Source organism: Elephas maximus, chromosome 25, assembly GCF_024166365.1.
Source record: "Elephas maximus indicus isolate mEleMax1 chromosome 25, mEleMax1 primary haplotype, whole genome shotgun sequence".
NCBI lineage: Eukaryota > Metazoa > Chordata > Mammalia > Proboscidea > Elephantidae > Elephas > Elephas maximus.
This window is the reverse complement of record NC_064843.1, coordinates 66,542,008-66,560,363: the sequence shown is the minus strand read 5'-3', so window position 1 is coordinate 66,560,363 and position 18,356 is coordinate 66,542,008.

The following is an 18,356-nucleotide window of genomic DNA, read 5'->3' as shown; positions in this document are numbered from 1 at the left end:
GAGCTAGCTTGATTATTTTCACCTTTGGAGCTCTGTTGTCGTGTCCCCAGATAGCTAGATCTATTATCAGGTATATCAGTCTAAGAGTCCATCCGTTTTTCTTGTATGAATTCAGCTCAGGTTTCCAGGTAGCTGATCATCAAGTTTGTGGTACAGGCTCTGTCCTACAGTCTTAGAGGGCAGGGTGATTGGTGTAGGTACCAGTATCTGGTTGCAGTAGGGGGTCACACTCTGAACAAGGCAGGGGGCTGAGAATCCTCTCCCACGAGTCTCTGAGGAAAGCATGTCCCTGTTCCCTACAGCGTACAGGTGGGTGTGTTCTGCAGATGGATCATGGGCACCCAATGTTTTTGGTTGTAAGGACTGGGAGGTACCAGTTATCCTCAGACCCCTGTCACGGTGGGTGTGTGACCTGAGTGGAGCCACCAGTCCTTGTAGGTGCAGACCCAGTTTAATAGGCAAAGCAATGTCGAACATTAAACACCCACCTCTCCACTGCACAGCTGAAACAGTTGGAGTCTGTCAACAAGGGCCTATTCTCCTGAAATAGGTCCACACATGTCCATGCAGAGGGGAAAGGTACTCAAAGTCCACGGACCATTTATGCCTGGACAGGAGCCGCTTGTGTCCTGAGCTCCCCTGTTTAGTAGAGCTGGCAAAATATCTTTTCCCCCAATTGCAAATTTATTCCTTCTTGAAGGCGGGAGGATGGCTGTAGGAGCTCAACAGGGCCTATCTCAGACTCAGGGAAAACAGCCTCTGAAGCCAGCTTGGAGGCTTGCAGCAAAATATACGCAAGTACTTAGCTTTTGCTAAGAGCGGCGTTCTTCTCTGGTTCTGGAGGTGTGAGTAGGCTGTGTGGCTGGGTGCTTTTCCCTGAGGAAACTGTGGCCGAATGCTAGTACCAGCCTGCCGCTGCTGCTCCCAGGAATGGTGCCTGAGGGGTCCCCACAATTCAGGTCTGGTAACTACTCTCTGTTTCTGAACTGTCTCTTCCTCCCCCTGCCCATCAGTTCGTTTTCTAAGCTTGCCTTTGATGTTCAGGGCTTCTAGCTTGTCATAAATATACTTGTTTCACTTGTTGTTTCTGGTCTTTGTTGTAAGAGGGCTTGCTGGAAGCATCTGTCTATTCCACCATCTTGGCTCCACCTCCTGTTTTAAGTATTTTAATTATATTAAATAACTTAATCTTCCCCCCCAAAATTTATGAGGCATGTGTAATTATCATCTCCATTTTAATGAGAAAACTGAGGCACAGCTATGCAATTTGCCCACGATACACAGGAAGTTTGTAGCAGAGCCAGATTTTGAAGGTGAGCTATCTCTGAAGTTAGGGCATTGTGTGAACCCAGTAGGTGAATCCACATAGACTCATCATTAAAGCCACTATGTGCATCCATTGCCTCCCATGTACCTAGAGCCCAACGGTGGATTCAAACCTGGAAGGCATGGTGTCCCTTCCCTGTTCTCAGGGAACCTACGTTCATATTAGGAAGAGAATGTATACACAATGCCATACCAGTTGCTTCAGAGTCTGTTCTGACTCCTGGCAACCCAACGTGTGTCAGAGTAGAACTGTACTCCATGTTTTCAGTGGCTGATTTTTCAGAAGTAGATTGACAGCTCTTTCTTCTGCGTAGCCTCTGGGTAGGCTCAAACTTTCAGCCTTTTGGTTAGCAGCTGAGATCTCTATCACTGCACCACCAGGGCTCCAGAGAATTCCATAGCTGTATTTAAAATATGGCGTATTTAAAATATGATGGTATGAATATACAATTGCTTGGTTACAAAAGGAGACTCTATTGTGAGGAGAAATTGAGCAACAGAAGCCCTGAGGGATAAGATGGTTCTTGAAAGTGAGAGGAACTCTCCTTAACAGAAGAAAATTTCTTTTGAACCCAGGTACCCTCTGTCAGATATCTCAATAATCAATTTTAATATGAAAAAAAACCTTTCATTTCAAACCACAAATCTCAAAATATTTCTCAGAAAGTATTGAGAATTTGGGGCCCTAAATAAATCCCAAGACTGTAATTTGGTGTTTGTTAAAAGATCTGTTTTAACAGAGGCCTAGAACCTCTTTAATTACCTTAGATGAGTGAAGTGTTTGAGCCAATTATCATGTTGATTCTACCCAAAACAAACTAAAAAGGGATATTCCAAACACCTCTCCCACCCCTGGCATTATTCCAGTTAGCACATCTCTTTCTTAGTTTTTATTGCCAATTAAATCAATAAAATATTCTTAGAGTCCCCAAAGTTGTACATGCTATAGGACACACTTGAAGCTGTTAAAGAATCATAAACTAATTGGACCAGTGCCCACTGCCTGAATATCTCAAAGGCAAGGGCAGATGACTCCCAAGAAAGAAGCTATTTTGTTTGTTGTCTTACAAACTAATCATCTCCACTGCAGTAATGCTGGTGGTGAAAGTTCCTTTTCACAATTCTATATTTAAGATGTTACTTTGAATGTTAAAAATTGCCAGTTATTATTTGATTATCTCAGCTTGGAGCTTGCTACTTAATGACTTCCTCAGTATGATGCTGAGCTGCTAATTTACAACCTTCTTCTGAAAAAGCTTTTCAGGAAATTTGTAATAAACCCATTAAATTAAAATGAATTTGTGCTATAATGAGAAGTAACTGAACCATATGGGGCCAATCCAAATGATGTTCTTTTTATTTTTTATTTTTTCTTCAACCCAAAGAACATTCCATGTGCTTCTCTTTAATGAAGGGGCAAGTCCTATTCGTTCGTGCTAAGTATCCTTAGGCTTGGTACAGAGGGAAAGCATATCTCTTCATGAGAAGCATTTAAAATTATGCTATCTAATTAGATTATCCAAGTACATTATGCCAAATTTTGTAGAGAGTGCAAGTTATAAATATCTCAAAAGTGTAGGATGCATTTCTGATTTTGGATTATTACTTTAAAGAGCAGTAGTTTGTCACTGGAGCTGGACACCAGAACTATATCGGCAGCTTCTAACAATCCAGATACACAGGCCACACTCCAGAACAATTAAATCAGAATCTCCGGCAGTGGACTAGGCATCAGTAATTGGTCTATGTATCTGTTGTTATACCAGTACCACACAGTTTTGAATATCATGGTGGTATAAAAAAGGAAAAAAAATTTTTTTTTTCTTTTTTTGCGGTATAATAGATTCTAAAATCAGGTAATGTGAGGCCTCCCACTTTGTTCTACTTCTTTAGTAATGCTTTACTTATCCAGGGCCTCTTCCCTTTCCACATGAAGTTGGTGATTTGTTTCTCCATCTCATTAAAAAACGTCCTTGGAATTTGGATTGGGACTGCATTGTATCTGTAGATCACTTTGGGTAGAGCAGACACTTTCACCATGTTGAGTCTTCCTATCCATGTGCAAGGTATATTTTTCCACTTATGTAGGTCTCTTTTGGTTTCTTGCAGAAGTGTCTTGTAGTTTTCTTTGTATAGATCTTCTATGTCTCTGGTTAGATTTATTCCTAAGTATTTTATCTTCTTGGGGGCTATAGTAAATGGTATTGATTTGGTAATATCTTCTTTGAAGATCTCTTTGTTGATGTAGAGGAAACAAACTGATCTGTGTATGTTTATCTTGTATCCTAATACTCTGCTAAACTACTCTCTTAGTTTCCATAGTTTTCTTGTGGATTCTTTAGGGTTTTCTGTGTATAAGATCATATCATCTGAAAATAGGGATATTTTTACTTCTTCCTTACCAATTTGGATACACTTTATTTCTTTTTCTAGCCTAATTGCTGTGGTTAGGACCTCCAGCACAATGTGGGATAAGAGTGGTGATAAAGGGCATCTTTGTCTGGTTCCTGTTCTCAAGGGGAATGCTTTCAGACTCTCTCTATTTAGGGTGATGTTGGCTGTTGGCTTTGTATAAAATGTCCTTTATTATGCTGTGGAATTTTCCTTTTTTCCTATTTTGCTGACAGTTTTTATCATGAATGGGTGTGGACTTTGTCAAATGCCTTTTCTGCATCAGTTGATAAGAATATGTGGTTCTTGTCTTTTGTTTTATTTATGCAACGGATTACACTGATTTTTTTTCTAATGTTGAACATTCACTCCATACCTATTATGAATCCCACTTGGTCATGGTGAATTTTTCTTTTGGTATGTTGTTGAATTCTATTGGCTAGAATTTTGTTAAGGATTTTTGCATCTAATTTCATGAGGGATATATATAAAGGTCTGTTAATTTCTTTTTTTGTGGTATCTTTACCTGGTTTTGGTATCAGGGTTATGCTGGCTTCATGGAATGAGTTTGGGAGCATTCCATCCATTTCTATGCTCTGAAATACCTTTAGTAGTAGTGGTGTCAACTCTTCTCTGAAAGCTTGGTAGACTTCTCCAGTGAAGCCGTCAGGGCCAGGGCTTCTTTTTGTTGGGAGTTTTTTTAATTACCTCCTCAATCTCTTCTTATGGGGTTATTTAGTTGTTTTACCTTGGTTTGTGTTAGCTTAGGTAGGTAATGTGTTTCTAGAAATTTGTGCATTTCCTATAGGTTTTCAAATTTGTGGAGTACAGTTTTTCATAGTATTCTGTTATGATTCTTTTAATTTCAGGTGGGTCTGTTACGATAACACCCATCTCATTTCTTATTTGGGTTATTTGCTTTGTCTACTGTTTTTCTTTTCTCAGTTTGCCCAATGGTTTATCGATTTTGTTGATCCTTTCAAAGAACTAGTTTTGGTCTTGTTAACTCTTTCAATTGTTTTTCTATTCTCTATTTCATTTCATTCTGCTCTAGGTTTTATTATTTCCTTTCTTCTGGCACCTGAGGGCTTCTTTGCTGCTCTCTTTCTACTCATTTGAGTTTTAGGGTTAATGTCTTGATTTTGACCCTTTTGTCTTTTTGGATGTGTGCATTTATTGCTGTGAATTGACCTCTGAGCACTGCTTTTGCTGTGTCCCAAAGGTTCTGGTCAGATGTGTTTTCATTCTCATTTGATTCTGTAAATTTCTTTATTCTGTCCTTAATTTCTTCAATAACCCGGTCCGTTTTGAACAAGGTGTTGTTCAGTTTCCATGTGTTTGATTTTTTTTTTCCTTCCTTTTTCTGTTATTGATTTCTACTTTTATGGCTTTGTGGTCAGAAAAGACGTTTTTTATATTTCGATGCTTTGGATTCTGTTAAGGCTTGCTTTGTGGCCTAATATCCTGGAGAATATTCCATGAGTGTTGGAAAAGAAAGCATACTTGGCTGCTGTTGATTGTGTCATTTAGCTTTTCTGTGTCTGTGTTGATCTTCTTTCTGGATGTTCTGTCCCTCACCGAAAGTGGAGAGTTGAAGTCTCCTACTATAATTGTGGAGCTATTTCCTTTTTCAATGTTATTAGAGTTTGTTTTATGTGTTTTGAAGCCCAGTCATTGGGTGCATAAATATTTATTATGGTTATGCCTTCCTGTTGTATTGAACCTTTAGTCATTATTTAGTGTCCTTCCTTAGCCTTTTTGGTAGATTTTTCTTTAAAGTCTATATTATCAGAGATTAATATTGCCACTCCTGATCATTTTTGAGTGTTGTTTGCTTGGTATATGTTTTTTTCCCCATCCTTTTAGTTTTAGTTTTTTGTGTCTTTAAGTCTAAGATATGTCTGTTGTAGGCAGCACATAGATGGATCATGTTTTTTTAATCCATTCTGCCACTCTCTGCTTCTTTATTGGTGCATTTAGTCCATTTACATTAAGCATAATTATTGATAGGTATGAGTTTAGTGCTGTCATTTTGATGTATTTTTTTGTGTGTTGTTGACAGCTTCTTTGTTCTACTTAATGTTCTGTGCTGAGTCATTTTTTTTTATGTATTTTTTTTTCTTGTTGCTGATTTTGTATTTGGTGAGTCTTTGTTTCCCTTTTTTTTTTTTGGATATGTAGGATTGTTTCCTTTGTGGTTACCTTAATATTTACCCTGATTTTTCTAAGTTTAAATTAATCTTTTATTTCTTTAAATCACCTTGACTTCCTCTCCATATGAAAGACCTGTGACTACATTCTTTAGTCCCTCTTTATTGATTTAATGTTGCCATCTTTTACATATTGATGTCTCTGTTCTCTATTTTCAGTGTTTTAGCTTTGATTTTTTTTTTTTTTTTGTAACTTCCTTATCTGGGGTTGATGATAACTGGTTGTTCTGTCCTGTGTTCTAGTCATGGGTTGTTATCTGATGTTACTGATTTTCTAACCAGAGGGCTCCCTTTAGTATTTCTTGTAATTTTTGTTTGGTTTTTGCAAATTTTCTAAACTTCTGTTTATCTGGAATGCACTAATTTCACTATCATATTTGAGAGACAGTTTTGCTGGATATATAATTCTTGGCTCACAATTTTTTTCCTTCAAGTTTTTATGTATGTCATTCCATTGCCTTCTTGCCTGCATAGTTTCTGCTAAGTAGTCTGAGTTTAGTCTTACTGATTCTCCTTTGTAGATGACTTTTCCTTTATCCCTAGCAGCTCTTAAAATTCTCTCTTTATCTTTGGTTTTGGCAAGTTTAATTATAATATGTCTTGGTGACTTTATTTTGGGATCTACCTTGTGTGGGGTTCGATGAGCATCTTGGATAGGTATCTTCTCATCTTTCATGATATCAGGGAAGTTTTCTGCGAACAAGTCTTCAACAATTTTCTCTATATCTGGTATTCCAATCACTGGTAGGTTATTCCTCTTGGTAGAGTCTCATATAAATCTTAGGCTTTCTTTATTTTTTTTTAATTCTTTTACCTGATTTTTCCTGAAGTAAATTTGTGTCAAGTGCTTTATCTTCAATCTCACTAATTCTGACTTCTGTTGCCTCAATTCTGCTCCTGTGACTTTCTATTGAGTTGTCTAATTCTGAAATTTTATTTTTAATCTTCTGGATTTCTGATTGCTGTCTTCCTATGGATCCTTGCAGCCTGTTAAGTTTGTCATCGTGCTCTTCTATAATCTTCCTAAGTTCCTCTATTGCTTTGTCTGTGTGTTCCTTGGCTTGTTCTGCGTTTTGCCTGATCTCCTTCCTGATCTCTTGAAGATGTCTGCATATTAATGTTTTGTATTCTACCTCTGGTAATTCCAAGAACTCATCTTCCTCCGGAAGATTTCTTGGTTCTTTGTTTTGAGATCTTGCTAAAGCCATCATGGTCTGCATCTTTATGTGATTTGATATTGATTGCTGTCTCTGAGCCATCAATAAGTTGTTGAATTTATTTATTTTATGTTCATTCACTGTGTCCTAGCTTCTTGTTTTGTTTTGATATGCCCAAATAGGGCCGCTCAAGTGAGCTAGTTTGATTGTTGGTACCTTTGAAGCTGTAATGTCTTGTCATCAGGTGGTTAGATTTCCTGCTAAGTATGTGAGCCCAGGAGTCTGTTTACTTTTCTTGTCTGCATTCAGCTCAGGTGTTCAGATAGTCACCAAGTGTGTGGTACAGGCTCTCACCTACAGTCCTAGACAGGCAGAGGTGATTGGAATAGGCACAGGTATCTGGATGCAGTAGGGGGTTATGGGTTGAGCAAGGGAGAGTGCTGACGACTGCCCCTGCTGGGAGGAAAATGTGTCCCTGTTCCCTAGAGTGCATAGGCTGGCAGGTTTTGCAGCCAGACTGTGGGTACCCAGTGCTGATGGCTGTAAGAACTGGGAGGCACCTCTTATTCTTGGGCCTCTGTTGCAGGTGGCTAGGTATCATGGGTGGAGTCACCAGTCCTCAGGCCCCTTATTTGGAGAAGTACCATATAAATATCTATTACATCTGGTTGTTTTATACTGTTCAAGTCTTCTGTTTCTTAACTGAACTTTTGCTTAGTTCATTTACCAATTATTGAAAGTGGAGTATTGCAGTTTACAAATATTTTTGCTGGACTATGTATTTCTCCCTTCAATTCTATGAATTTTTGTTTTATGTATTTTGGGGCTCTGTTGTCATGTTCATATAAGTTCATAATTGTTATATCTTCTGGATAGATTGATCTGTTTGTCCTAAAATGTCCCTCTTTATCTCTAGTAACACTTTTGTCTTCAAGTCTACTTTGTCTGATATTAGTAGAGCCACTGCACTTTTCAATGGTTGATTTTTACTTGATATATTTTTCATCTTTTTGCTTTCAACACAGTTTTATCTTTGAATCTAAAATGTGTTTCCAATAGAACGTGGTTCTTCCATTCTATAGCAGCAGGATCAATGCAGGAAGGAACGCAGTAGAAGAACTACAAAGTCCCACATAAATAGTGGCTTCAGAAAGGCCTGGGCTGCCGTGACATGTTTATGTTCTTATATACCATTGACCAGAGCTTGCTCACACGGCCATACCTAATTGCAAGGAAAGCTGGAAAATGTAGGCTTCATTCTGAGTAGCCATGTGTCAGTTAAAAGCCCAATCACATGAAATAAGTGGCGGCTGGACATTGAAAGTGTGATCAGCAGGCTCTGCCATGATGACCTACGAGGAGGGTATGACTCCACTTGCAACAGCCCACAAAATGGTGTTTCCAAGCTCTAGGGTCCTTTAAAGTGTTCCCCCACACATACACCCCGTGGGCTCTGAACATGCCTTTACTTATATGACCCTTATTATATTGTTACCAAGTCTATGCATGGCATAACAGCCACTCCGTTCTGAAGAAACAGAGGAATGGGAGGATGGGAGGTCCATAGGCTATTGGCTGCATTTTTTCATGATGTTGGTGGTCAGTTTGGTCAGACTGAAGTGCAGGTATGGAGTTTACATTTGTTTTCTGGAGATAGAGAAAAAGAAAATTTTAGGTCATAAGCAGAATATGGGGACACATCTGGGGACAAAGCTGTCCAAGAGTGTAGGGCAAAGGGGAGCCCTTGTAGACTCTTGAATGAAGAACCTCTTTGGATAGTTAAAGGGAATATTTACATTGGAAAGTACAACTTCTCCCAATAAACACAGGATCTGGGAGGACAATCCACTCCCTCCTTAACCTTCCTTCCAAAGGTTCCATTAGACAAGAAGCCCTGAGCCCATGGGTCACATTGCCCATTTCAGGTTCTGTTTCTTAGATGATGGTGACCTACAAGATCTTAATAGGTGTTCTGTAAGAAAACAAGACAATATGCTCTACGTCAACTTTGTGAGCATTTGCATGCCCCTGTGATAAGATTCTCTGTTTTTTAGGAATGCTTGTAGCACAGTTAAGACCAATTCACCCTCACAACATGGTGGACACCTCCTCTGACAGCCTGCCGAAGAGGGAGTCACTCTGCCTTGCTTCAGCATGAAGTGTCTTTGTTTATAAGCATTCTATAACCTCAATGCAATGGGATTTATTTAGAGCAGAAACTGGCGCACAGATGTTTCTCTCTATCCCAAAGAACCTAGTTACCCAAGTACCCAGAGATGTCATTAGATGTGTAGGGTTCAGTAAGATCTGAGAGTTCAGTAAGACTATCGGTAACAAGTTTCCAAAGTCTTTGTACATTCAAAAGCAGAGAACGAAATCACACAGGAAAAACCAGAAATCAGCTCATTCAACCTGCTCGATGTTTGGAGCACCCCTGGCTTTGCTACCACAAGGTCAAGAGGATCATCCTTCTCCCTTAAAGGTAAGTTTCATTCTAACATCACCTCTGTTTCACCTTCTTTATGCTGTGGCAAGTTACAGGGAAGTGCTCACTGATCCTCAATGATACCCACAGGCGTGTGTTTTAGAAATGATCTCCAGAGCAAGGCCAGCCCTGCTTCTAGTGGTGATTTGAGACTCTCTCTGCAATTACAGAGCAGCAGGCTTTCAGCAGTTTGCTTCCAGTGCAACAGGACTGGAGGCAGGACCTCAGTTAACAAAAATCACTGGGTTTTCTGTGTGGGACTACAAAAACCCACTACAAAAGGAGTTCACAGTGACTGGGAGGGAGGTATGAACAACCGACCCTCTGTTGTCCAGTGGCACCTTAATGCAAAGCTTCAAATAATAATACGTTTGCACAGAGGAGCAGATTGGGCAAATTTATGTTTTATATTTTCTCTTGAACTTGTTGGATCTCAGAGAGAATTGTATCTACTAGTCCAGAGGCAGGGCTGGGACATAGAGACAAAAGACTCACTGTCTTCCTTTGTCCATTGCAGTCTGAACCCATACCTGACCCCTAGCACTCTGCACCTTTCTGCTCCAATGCCAAAGGGGGCCTGGCCAGAAATAAGCAAACTCAGGGGAACTGGCCCTGAATGCTGAGGAGACCCCACTAACACAAATGTACCTCAAGCAGGCTTCAAGCTGGACCAGCACAGACTAAGGCTTCCACTATGATTCCTGCATAACTCAGGGTCCTGCTATACCAGGCTGAAGCCACTTGCGTTCTGGAATGCAGGCGCTGAGCCCCCAAACAAGCACACATTCCTCAGGGTCGTAAAAAGTGTGGGAAGTTTTATCTGTTCCAGTGACCTGTGGAAACCACAGAGATGAACTATTTACAGCATGTAAAGATACATTTTAGACAACAAGGAGTTTGAATATGGACTTTGAATCCTCCATTTCTCATTCTCAGAAGCGGGCCTTTGTGACAAGTCAGGCTTTGGAGGAACAGTACTGGCAGTTTGAAGCCACAGCTCAATTCCCCTTCCATGAGGTCTGCCTGCCCAGGTTATTAGTTAAAATGTGAAGAGAGATTTCCTGCTAGATTCTGAAATTGCTCAAGAAGGTGGCCCAGAATACCCTGTGATCATCCAGTTTGAAAAAACCAGCTTCACTGGGAAAGCAAATAGCTCTTTTAAAGGAAGACTGGATCCGAACTAATGCAGGTGTAGAGCTCTGCCCCTCCATCCCTAGGCCTCAGTCACACCAGGGATGATACCCCTGCACTCCTGCCTCACTGACTACCCTGCTCCACCAGGTCCTGGTGCTGTCATCTGGCATTGACACCATCCATTCCTGAGAGCCCAGTGGCTTATCACTCTCCTCTCTCAACAACAGAACCACATCACAATGGGCACCCAAACACAGACACCATCACTTCATGGTCACTCCTGACACAGTGCCTCAGCCCACTGTGTTGGGTGTCTCACCCAAGGATGGACTTACTGACTTCTCATAGGGTTCTGAGACCACCATGTTCCCTCTAGAACTGCCCCTCAGTTCTGCCTCTTAGTACTCACTTCCTGTTTTCATCACTAGCCATATGAGCATAAGGGCAAGGTGGGCTCTGACAGATTCTTACATCACCTGCTCTGCATTCCTGGTAATTTCCTGTATTCCTTTGACAGTTATTCTGGGTCAGTGAAATGGAGATCACTGCTGGAAAACAAAGGTGGGACTCAAAATGCAGCTTCTCCAGCTTGGCACCATGTGACCCGACACAGACCAGCAGGAAGGTGCCTTCACACACTTCCTCAGCTTTGTGTCCTGAGTATTTAACTTAAGTCCTGGCAGTTCCTGAAAACAAGCTGGGTTGGCAGGAATTCTAGGGGGAAAACAGAGTAGATTGGCCAAGTCCTGTGATGCACTAAATTGGAGATATATGCACATGCACTTGTGCACACCTGCAGAAAGCATAGCCGGGAACCTTCTAGAAGCACTCTTGATTGGATTCACATTGAATCGGAAATAACCTTTGATAGTGTAGCTTTTGAATCAGGTTGAGAAAAGAAAGTTACCCCCAGAATAAGAGCATATCTGATCAATAAACCCCATTTATAACAAATAATAAACAACTTCTCCAGTTCTTTAATACGGAGGTCCTTTTGACTGACAAAAAAAAAGGGGGGCTAATAAGCCCATTTTTCCACAGTGACTCTTCTCCTATACACACAAAGACCTGGAAGGCAGGGACCAGCCATGCATATGCAGAGATGAGGTATCAAGTCCCTCAGGTAAATGTGAATGAAAGTCCTCCAGAAGTGAGTCTCTGGTACTCAGTTTCCGTCTTTATTTTCTGACTAATGGGGCTCACTGCTGCTGTTCTCACAGACAGATCCCAGTTGTTAGTAATGTTGGGCTGTAAAATACTCTGCAAATATGCAGTGCTAACTAAGATGAGGAAAATCAATATTTGTTCTTAGTGTATTTTTTTTTTGCTCTGCATAATATGAGTAATTTAAATTTAAAAACACCCACAGCTGTGATAGAGGAATAACCATACACTTCGCACTTGCTGATTTCAGACATCAGGATAGTAGGTAAACAAGTAGCCTCTGAATCTCAAATTTTTTTAATATAAATCTGTCCCGTTTTCCTTGGATATGCCTAGAATTAATGCCACAGAACAGACAAGTAAGTAACCACGATGCCCACTGGTACTGGCAATAACAAATGACTCTGAAACCAGAAAGGGAATCTGTTGAACAGCTAAAGTGGATTTCAAGGATGCTTTAATTTCTATACTTTTCTCTTAGCACAACCCAGGAAGTTTGGTGGGTTTATCGATTGTGTTGTTGCTGATGTGAGATCAAGCTGCCCAGCCCATTAGGGCAGAAGGAACGAGACCACAGACATCGGTCATAGAGGAACCAAGGAATGCCTGTGGCCCAAAGACCACCAAAACTAAGAGCAGCAAATGAAGAAGAAAGGAAATTTTTTTTTTGGTACTTTAGATAAAGGTTTACAGAATAAACTAGTTTCTCATTAAACAGTTAGTACACCCATTGTTTTATGACATTGATTAACAAACCCATGACATGTCAACACTCTCCTTTTTCAAACTTGGGTTCCCTATTTCCAGCTTTCCTGTTCCCTTCTGCCTTCTAGTCCTTGGCCCTGGGCTGCTATGCCCCTTTAGTTTTGTTTTGTTTTATGGGCCTGTCCAATCTTTGGCTAAAGAGTGAAACTCAGGAGTGACTCCATTACTGAGCTGAAAAGGTGTCGGGGGGCCATACTCTCAGGGTTTCTCCAGTCTCTGTCAGGCCAGCAAGTCTGGTCTGAGAAAGGAAAACTTGAAGCATCCTGAAGACACGTGGGAGTCCCTAAGACCCTGTGATAACCCCATCCCAAGGTCTCTGACCTGCTGCCTTGCCCTTGGTCTCTCTTCACAGACGCTTGTTCCAGGTCCCGACTGGCATAAGAGCTTTCGGTGCCTTTGCTGTCTCTTTTTACCATTTGGATTGCCTCATAGTCTGGAGAGGGCTTGAACTTTCTGCTGGGTTCTAGTGCTAATGAAAATAAATCACAGTGAGAACGAGACCATTAGATCAGCAAAAAATGGATTTTACAGGACTGTGAAAGCCTCCTGACAGCTGTGAGCTCCAGGGTTTAGTTAAGTCAGAACATATTAGCTTCCAAGTTCCAGTGGAATTGCTTGTCTAAGCCTTGGGAGCCCAGCTCAGGTCTGGCCAAAATCCCAATCCTGCCATCAAAGGTGAGCGGGCACACTTGACATCCTAGCCACAGCGTCTTTATGCTAAAATGACCAGAGATTGTATTTCTAGTGAGCTATAAACCAGGCAACCTTCCAGAACTTCTTAAGTGAAAAAGAAAAAAGGGCAGGGTGAGGAGATAGGGATGTTTGGTTAAAAGAAGGAAGCCACAGGTCAAAGAGGAACCTGCTGATTGTTTTTCCCTTTAAAGCTGTAATTGTAGTGCCTTTTCTCAACAAGAGCCCATTTCAATAGGCACTTACCTAAGTTAGAATATTCAAGGTCGCATGGCAGATGCTAGATTTGAGCTGTCTTCAGAGAACTCACAATCTAGATGGGAGACACAATTAGGACTTTGAGCAAAGCCTTTGCTAAATAGAAACATACTCCTAATGCAGCCTAGGTGCTATTTGAGCTAGGCCTTGAGGGAGGAGCAGAATTTTGGCAAGCAGAAAGGATGGAGGAGGTATAATAGGGTAAGAGCAGCATGAGCATGGCCTTTCCTTCTTCTCTTTGGCCTGAAAAATAACATCTATTTTCTCAGAAGCTCTGTGATACTAACGTCTCTCCATCTCTAGGTGCTTTCTGTGGAATGAGGAAGGACTTCCACAAGTGGTGACATGGTGAGAATTAACACCAACAGGGTCAGTATGTCTCTCCTGGACAAGGTCCATGGGTTAAGTGTCACTACTCACTAGCAGCAAGGTAACCCAAATCCTCTACACAGCCGTCTCGTGTCTACTCCTGACTCTCAAATCAGGTTACGACTCTTGTGCAAACATCTCATTTGTACAGAATGTGAAGGTAGAGGTGAGCATTAAGTGGTACAGCATGGTGGGAATGGTGTTTAGAGCCTGGGGCGCCAGCAGGGAAGGGTAGGATAGGAGCCTGGAGGAGAGAGATACAGATGTGGGGGAGAGAGATACAGATCTGGAAAGCACTGGGAAGTCAAGATCCACAAGTGTCTCAGTATGAGTCTCAATTTCCTGGAGGAAATATAAAACTTTTCAGTGAGAGGGTGTTGGGATGGAACTAAGTATATTTCAGAAAGGTGAAGTTCATGGCAGTGTGGAAGATCCACTCGTGGGTGGTGTCAGGCCTCCAAGGCACAGAGAGCTCAGCACAGGGAGATGGAGGCACTGGGTAGGAGACCTGTGACAAATGAGTCATGGGGCCAGGGAGGATCCAGCAGCAAAGCTGACCTCATGTATTTGTATGGGTTATGGACTAGTATTGAGATAAATACTTGCATATCCAGGACCTAGCAAAAGAAGTAGTCCTTTCACAGGAACTGGCTGAATGGACACAGGGAACACAGAGTGGAGAGGAGGAATGTACTGTCTCATTAGCGGGAGAGCAGCTAGGAGTGCATAGCATGGTGTGTATAAGTTTTTGTATGAGAGACTTACTTGATTTGTAAACATTCACTTAAAGCACAATTAATTGGAAAAGACACAAAAGTAGAAAAAGGCAGAGAGTGGATCTGGAGGGAAAAACAGAAAGTATTTTCTTATTCAATTAGCAGTTCTGTGACATTGGGTAGGTTATGTGGTCTTTCCTGTCTATAAAAATGGGTCCAATGGTCTTGAGGATCATCTACCTCAATTGGCATAATATAGTTCATAAAGAAAATGTTCTACATTCTACTTTGGTAAGTAGCATCTGGGGTCTTAAAGTCTGTGAGTGGCCGTCTAGGATACTTCACTGGTCTCACCCCTTCAGGAGCAAGGAAAATGTAGAAAACTAAAGATATAAGGGAAAGATTAGTCCAACAGACTAATGGATCACATCTACCATGGCCTCCACCAGACTGAGTCCAGTACAGCTAGATGCTGCCCGGCTATCACCTCTGACTGTTCTGACAGGGATCACAATAGAGGGTCCCGGACAGAGCTGGAGAAAAATGTAGAACAAAATTCTAACTCACAAAAAATGATGAGACTTACTGGCCTGACAGAGACTGGAGAAACCCGGAGAGTATGACCCACAGACCACCTTTTAGCTCAGTAATGGAGTAACTCCTAAGGTTCACCCCTTAGCCATAGATTGGACAGGCCCATAAAACAAAACAAGACTAAAGGGGCACACCAGCCCAGGGGCAAGGACTAGAAAGCAGGAGGGGACAGGAAATCTGATAATAGGGAACCTAAGTTTGAGAAGGGAGAGTGTTGACGTGTCATGGGGTTGTTAACCAATGTTATAAAACAATACATGTACTGTTCAACGAGAAACTAGTTTGTTCTGTAAGCCTTAATCTAAGGTGAAATAAAAATAAATAAATAGTTGGGTCCAATATAAAAAAAAAAAGAAGTCTTCCTTTCAAATTTAAATCAGTTGTCAGTTTCCTGTTTAAAGCCCTCATGGGGCATTCATGTGAATCAGAGCAGTATAAACACTTCCCTGCTTCAGAGGCTTTCCATTATCATGCCAGGTCTACCCCTCCTTCCATCCTCTCTCAATAACTGACAGTTGCATTGAGTGTCTGGAAACTTTTTATTATGTTAAGCTCATGCTGGATCTGACATTTGTACTTGCCTCTCCCCTTCCTAAAATATTCTTGTTCTAGATTTTCAAATGCCTCATTCTTGTTCAATGTTGGGGTGTCAGCTCAGATTCTATTTTCTTGATTGAAATCTTCCCTGGCCAGCCTATGTGCTTTTGCCCTTCTCCCAGTCGGCCCTCACTTTACCTGGTTTTCCATTGCTCGTGTTGAATTGCTCTCTGGAATGGTCTCATTTGTTCAATAGCTTGCATACTTATTCACTCTAAGATTTCCTCTAGGCCGTCTTTCTCAAACTTTAGCATGCACAGAATCACCTGCAGAGAGAAACACAGATTCCCAGGCCCACCCCCAGAGGTTCTGGCCCAGGAGTGCTGGAGTAGGGCCTGAAAACTTGCATCTCTATTAAGTTCCCAGGTGTTGCTAATGCTGAGGGTCTGTAGACCAAACTCTGAGCAATAAAACCTAGGATGAAAGCTCATGAATCCTCTGAAAGAGTAAAGGATCAAGAGGGCTGACGTGTTTCCAGCTCCTGTGAGGCCTGCCAGCAATTCCTATTAAAAAAAAAAAAATTCCTATAGTTCCCCTATAAATCCTCCATGTAACCCCCTGATAGATCAATGACAAAGTGGCCCCTATTCACCCCATCCCTGTATCCACATCCTCTGCAACCTGACTTTGCAGCCACTCTCTTGAGAGGTGGAGTCCACCTCCTACCACTCTGATCTGGTTCCCCTTGGCCACAGGACATGGCAGAAACAAAGCTGGGCTGGTCCCGAGCAAGGCCTTAGGATGTTTGCGTGTCCTGCACAGTTGCCCTTGGACCCGTACGGCACCATGAGAACAGGCAGGACTGACCTGCTGAAGGATGAGAGCACCATGGACCAGAGGCAGATCATCCCAGCTGTCCCAGTGGAGGCCCCTTATGGTAAAAGGCCCAGCCAAGATCAGAAAGCCCCCCTTGGGCCCCCAGAACTGCCCATCCACCACAGACTGGGGGCCATTACAGTCTGGAACTAAGTCACTGAGTTTTAGATGGTTTGTATATTACTGTGGCAATAGGGCAACTGATATTTGAAGTAGCTTGAATAACCAAAAAAAAAAAACAACCCAATGTCATCGAGTCAATTCCGACTCATAGCAACCCTATAGGACAGAGTAGAACTGCCCCATAGAGTTTCCAAGGAGAACCTGGAGGATTCGAACTGCCAACCCTTAGGTTAACAGCCATAGCACTTAACCACTACACAACCAGGGTTTCCACAGCTTGAATAGTTTTGTTTTTTCATACCCAAGTGGTCCTTGGTTAAGACCCGGGCTCCTTCCTGAATCTTCCTGCACAAGAGCTGTGTGGCTGGGTGCAGTGAATGGGCTCTCTGATTCTGGGGCCTGTGTAGTTACACCTGCTCTGGATGTGCCCCTGGACCCCCTAAACTGAGCCCCTTTACTCTCTGGGACATAAAGGAGAGAACAATAGCCCTTTGTAAAGGCACTAATTCTTGAACCCCATATTGTGATATTTCAGCTCTCACCATAAGCAATAGCCTTAATATGCATGAGTCATCACCACCATCCTTCCAAGTAACATGCTGCTCTGTTCTGTTTCTATTTCTGTGGACAGGTCAAGGTGACCACCACAAGCCAGATTTCCAGACAATTCCTGTCAGTCACCGAGAAAAATAGGAAGCAGTCTTCCTGTTTCTGGCAACTCGTCCCACACAGCCCCTAGGTCTCACCCGAACTCCAACTGAGAGTCCAACCCTCCTTTGGAGCAAGTATACTCCTTCCCCCACCGTCCTCTGAAGGCCTGAAGCACCAGGCAGAGCCATGCAATATTTAGTGACCTCAGAAACATCATTTAGCTAGAAATATATTCTACCATCGGTTTCCATGAGAAATAAATTTGCAAACACTTATGGGAACACCAAGAGCAATATCTGGCAAAAAGCTCTCAATCAAAGTTAGAATTAAATCTTTTTTCAGGACAGGGAGTGGGGGAGGAATGGGCAGAATGAAGGGAAGGACTGAAAAGTGGACCTCAAATTTTGAAGATCAACTTGGAACCTGGGCTTGGTTATGAGTCAATTCACTGTACTAATTAAGATGGTATGTGTGTTTGTGTGTGTGTGTGTGTGTGTGTGTGTGTGTGTGTGTGAGTGATAGAGAGAAGGAAAGATGGAAGGAAGAAAAGCTATCTTTATCTGGGATTTCCTGCAAGGAGAGCCTATGGCAAAGCTTGTGTGCATTAGTTTGGGAATTTGGTCCCAGGGGGCAGAGGTGCAGGACTGGGAATTGAAACAGGATAGTAGGAGACCTGCTCCATGTGGGCTGTCCTGTGGACTATTGGTATGTTGTCCCACCCTGATCTTCTGAGCTTCCTTATGAAGTAAATCTCAGGCTGCCCACTGGAGAGAAGAAAGGGGCAGTGTTTCTCCATTGGTGCCCATCCCTATGGCCAAGGCTAACACCTCTTCTCTTCCAGGTTGTCCATGTTTCCACTCTTGTCCCCACCTGGACAAGTAACTTACACAACAAAACACAATGTGACCAG